The sequence below is a fragment of the Musca domestica genome, unplaced genomic scaffold (genome assembly GCF_030504385.1).
Source record: "Musca domestica strain aabys unplaced genomic scaffold, Musca_domestica.polishedcontigs.V.1.1 1, whole genome shotgun sequence".
Classification (NCBI taxonomy): domain Eukaryota; kingdom Metazoa; phylum Arthropoda; class Insecta; order Diptera; family Muscidae; genus Musca; species Musca domestica.
The window spans coordinates 28,023,548-28,028,907 of record NW_026712114.1 but is presented as its reverse complement, the minus strand read 5'-3'; the positions used below and the strand labels follow the sequence as shown (position 1 = coordinate 28,028,907).

Sequence of the window (5,360 nt, the reverse complement as noted above, 5' to 3'; positions counted from 1 at the left end):
AGCTACTCCTTCCGAAGCCAAGAAATGTAAAATTATGTGTCTACAGGATTTCCAACCAGTGTGTGGTGTGTTTGCAGGAAGAGGAAAACATGAATACAGGAGATGTACTTTCGGAAATAGTTGCTACTTAGATTTGAGAAAATGTCAAAAAGGCGAGAGTAAGTTTGTAAGTTTGGAATTTGAATTTAAAAAATATTGATGTTTTGTTTTATTTTTTAGAGTGGATAAGTGTACCGGGTGCCAATTTGTTGCAGCTGGATAAGGCGCCAATATTGCAGCTGGATAAGGCGAAATGTAAATAGTGTCCCAGCCAGAAGGCAATTTTTAAATTTAAAATAGAAAACAGATATTTACAAAAAATCCTGAAGTTTTATTCTATTGTAAAGTAGACAAAATGAGGTTATGTACAGGCTGAGATAAAAAAACTTCAACCAACTTCAGACTGCTGTCATTTCTAAGCCACTCGTTCGACAGCTGTTAAAACTATTCCAGTGACAGCTCATTATATTGTTTACAAGCGTACAAAAGCATTTTGGTGAGAATTTTGCAGAAAAAAAGTTATTCGTGATGGAATTCAAGCGTGATAGTGAGATTTCTTTATATTTGGCTGGAAACCCATAAGTGGCTATAGTTGGAGCACTCCAGCATTTAAATGTGAATAAATCTTTTGTGTATCGTACCAACGCTCGTTGCCGTGATACTGGTAGCGTATCCCGATCTCAAGGGAGTGGACGGAAGAAAACAGCAACATCAGCAAAAATGGTTCGAAAAGTAAAGAAGCGACTTGATCGAAACCCGCGGCGCAGTGTCCGAAAAAAGGCTCGTGAGCTGAACATTGACATTTAAAAACTGCAAGGACTTACACTGCAACAGAAAGAAAATAGAGTAAAAAGAGCTAAAGAGTTGATTCTCTTGGCCGAAAGTGGTGAACTGCCGAATTTGGTTTTCTCCGATGAGAAAACATTCGTTGTTCAGCAGTTTGTAAACAAAAAAAATGATCGAGTTTACTTGCCAAAGAGGTCAGCTGAAAATGTGCACCTAAGGTTGGCCACCAGAACTCAAGCGCCGGCCATGGTGATGGTGTGGGCTGTCATAACAGCCGATGGTCGCTCTCCGCTCGTATAAATCGACCGTGGCATCAGAATAAATGCTGAATATTATCGGGAAAATATTCTGGAGGGTGTATTAAAGCAAACATTTTAGCCGCAGACCTTAGACATTCCAACAGGACTCAGCACCATCGCAGTCAGCACGCGCCAAGAATGGTTACAACCAAGAATGGTTACAAAATGAGGTTCCTCGCTTCATTTCCAGCGCACAATGGCCACCGAAATCTCCGGATACCAATCCGTTGGACTATTATGTCTGGAGTATTTTGGAAAATAAGGTTGGAACTAAAAAAATACCAAAGTGTCGATCACCTCAAGCAAGCGCTTCGCCGGGAATGAGCCAAAATACCGCAGAGCAACATTCGGGCAGCGTGTGTCCGTTTCATTGGCCGTTTGAAGACCATAATTCGTTCCAAAAGGTGACCAATTCGAACAAATCTAAACTTATTCTAAAATTTGATGCTATTTCCGACATTTTTTGCTTTCATTAAATAACATTTAAAAAAAAATGCTAAAATTATGGCGTTTGGCTTTGTTGTAATTTTGTTATCTCACCCTGTATGGAACATAATTTCGTGCAGATAGAATGCCAACAGCTTTACAAGCGATCTTCAATGACCTCTTTGCATGAAGGCTGTGGTATTTCATTAATGCACCTTCCAATTTGCTCTTTTAAAGTTAGAGTCGTCATTTTCTCGTTTTCGTAAAACATCGACTTCAAAAAATTCGAACGAACAAACAAAGTAGACGGAAATTTCTGGTCTCCCAAACACGAAATTAGACGACCGGGAAGTGACAGTTGGATTTTTTCTCTGATTCATCAACGCCCAGGCTAAAGCTAGAATTTTGAAATTTTGCATGTGGCTCAATGATGGTGGGTAGGGGTGAGATAAAGCTGGGGTCTTGGAAATTCGAACTAGAATTGCATTAAAAAGCACTAAATTTCGTATCTTTTGCTATTTTGTGAAGAGATGCAGCTGAAATCTTAACATTTCGTATAAAAATTTAGTTTCGGAAGTAGAGTTGTCATAAGAAAGTGTTTTTGGAAATGTGTACTATAATTGGTACCAAATTCGGTAAAATTTGGTTTTGGTTGGACGGATTAATCTGGATATTTAAAAATTTGGTATTGGGGGTCTCTGCTGGTGGGTAGGATTAAGATAAAGTACAAAATGGTATTAAATTTGGTTATTGCGTGATCAGATACTGCTTGAAATCTGAAATTTGGCATTAGGAACACTGTTAGTGTGTAGTGTTGAGATTTGGAGGTGATTTTGGAAATACGTACTAAAAAGTACTTAATTTGGAATTTTTGGTAAAGGATTGAGTTGGACCACTAGGACCACCTTTTTGCGGTTTGTTTGATACCTGGCGGGAGATGAAAAGTACTAAACTTTGGTATTTTGGTTGGAATGGAGAAAGAAATTTTAAATTTAGGGTGATAGTCTTTGATTTTGTGTAGTGTAGATAAACTAAATTAAACAGCAACATCCGCAGAAATGGTTCCAAAAGTAAATAAGCGACTTGAACATATCGCAATTTTCCATTCGGCAAATATTGAAAAATGAGCTCGGGGTAAAGCCATTGAAATTCCAAAAATACAAGACTCAAAAGAGGAAAAGAGAGAGAAAGTGGTGAACTGCCGAATTTGATTTTTTCCGAGGAGAAAACATTTGTTGTCCAGCAATTTGTAAACAAACAAAATTATCGTATTTACTTGCCAAAGAAATGTGCACCTTCGGTTGGCCACAAGAACTTATGCGCTGGCCATGGTGATGGTGTGGGCTGCCATAATAGCCGTTTGTCGCTCTCCGATCGTATTAATCGACCGTAAAAAATGTAAATATGCCGTTTGACTTTGTTGAAGTTTTCTTATCATACCCTGTATGTGTGCCAAAGTTACTAAATTAACAAAATTTACTCCTTAGAGTATTTTCACATTGTTTTGTAGATTGTAAAAAAATATTTTTTTTTTCAGTATAAATCAAACACAATCGGCACATGCATTAGCAAAATTATCAGAACTTCTAATATTGAAAAAAAATTTGCTTTCGTAATACATTTCTTTATCGCAATTGTGGTTTGTTGTTTTCGTTTTGAAAAATTTGAACGATTTAGCAACCCTTTTTTTCATATTCAATATTTGAAACAAAATCGAATGAATTTATTACTTCAGTTGTCAAAATGCAGTCGTCAACGCTAGTTGCAATAATTATTTCCACTTTAATTTTGTGTCAAGTTGCCGTTGAGGCTAGGAGATGCAATACGGCTTGCATTCAAGTGCAACAACCTGTCTGCGGTTCTGTAGCGATCCCGGGAGCTGTTAATTTTAAAAGATGCACTTTTGGTAATAGCTGTAAGCTGGGCGTTCATAAGTGCAAGAGTGGAGAGAGTAAGATAATAAAGGGATTTATGATATCGATAGAAAAATTTTGATATGAGAAAATTATTTTTTTTTAGATTGGAAAAGTCAACCAGGTGCCTGTCATACAGAAGTTAATTGTGGTGCTATAAGGGGCTGAATGCCAAAGATCGAAATATTAATGATATAATATTAAAAAAAAAAACAAATTATTAATGAAGTAAATACGTTTACTTAAACTAAACGTTTGTGTTTTAATTTCAATAATTTATCAAGTTTCAAAATTCTTTTGAATCTAGGGCCAACGTCATTTCTGGAATTTATAATAATTTATGTACCCAAAGCCGTATTATTGATATGGGCAAATTGTGTCTTCTCATCGAAATAAAGGAGTAATATGTTGCAGGAAATTTCGTGTCCGTTCGTATGCCCATCTTTTGGTAAGGTTAGATGGATGGAGGAAAAGAATGTATTCCATATGCTCCAAAATTGGTATATCGTTATATTTCTATCAGACAAAGATTCAAAGATGGACTAAATTTCATATTTGCAAAAAAAAAAAAAAAAAACAAGTAAAAAAGCTGTAAGTTCGGACGGGCGGAACTTTTAATACACTCCACCATTTGGTACAAATTTGGCAATTTCCAAAAAATAAAACCCGTTAAAAATTCTGTTAAAATCTTAAAAATACCGAATGCTTATAAGACGACGCAGTCCTGCATAGGCAACTTTTGTCATAAATTATTACAATATTTAAATGCGAAACTTGAAGAAAAATCTGTTTATAATGTAGCTAAAATCGTCAAAATACCGAATATGGGGGGTACCGTTATATGGGGGCTATACGAAGACGTGGACCTGCACAGACACTTTTCTGGCATGGCCATTACGAACTTAACATGCGAAATTTGAAACAATCCCTGTAAATAATGTCGCTAAAATCATCAAAATACCGAATATCGGGGGGTACCGTTATATGGGGGCTATATGAAGACGTGGACCTTCATGGCTCATTTTTTGATTTAGGATGTAGTATCCATTACGAACTTCAAATACCACATTTGAAACGATTCCGATAAATAATGTCGCTAAAATCATCAAAATACCGAATATCGGGGGTACCGTTATATGGGGGCTATACGAAGTCGTGGACCTACATGCCATTTTCTGTTTTATGCTGAAGTATCTAGTACGAACTTCAAATACCAAATTTGGAACGACTCCGTTAAATAATGTCGCTAAAATCATCAAAATACCGAATATCGGGAGGTACCGTTATATGGGGGCTATATAAAGACGTGGACCTACATGGCTAATTTTTTGACTTAGGATGTTGTATCCATTACGAACTTCAAATATCAAATTTGAAACGATTCCAGTAAATAATGTCGCTAAAATCATCAAAATACCGAATATCGGGGGGTACCGTAATATGGGGGCTATATGATAACTTGGACCTACATGGCCCATTTACGAACTTAACCTGCCTACTGGCAAAATATACATGTGTGCAAAATTTTAGCCTTCTATCTCAATTTGTTCGAAAGATAGCGTGATTACAACAGACAGACGGACAGACAGACAGACAGACACACAGACAGACAGACAGACATGGCTAAATCGTCTTAGAATTTTACGCTGATCAAGAATATATATACTTTGTTGGGTCTGACATGAGTATTTCGAGGAGTTACAAACGGAATGACAAAATTAATATACCCTCCATAGTATGGTGGAGGGTATAAAAATAGTCTAGGTACTAAAAGGAGTGGACCAATGTATTCCATCTTAACACCACACCTTGGGTTAATAAAAATATTGGGATGTGTGACAATCGGACTCTTACATCACAATTTATAAAAGTTGTAATTATTCAAAAATTTTGACCC

General features: G+C 36.5%; 1 long non-coding RNA gene across 1 annotated transcript; it reads left to right on the top strand.

Annotated features, from left to right (window-relative positions):
• The first annotated feature begins 3,101 nt into the window (after nucleotides 1-3,101).
• LOC131803711 (uncharacterized) lies at nucleotides 3,102-3,715 on the top strand. Its single transcript, XR_009342747.1, has 2 exons — nucleotides 3,102-3,501; nucleotides 3,570-3,715. It is a non-coding gene; the product is annotated as an uncharacterized LOC131803711 (long non-coding RNA).
• The last annotated feature ends 1,645 nt before the right edge of the window (nucleotides 3,716-5,360 follow it).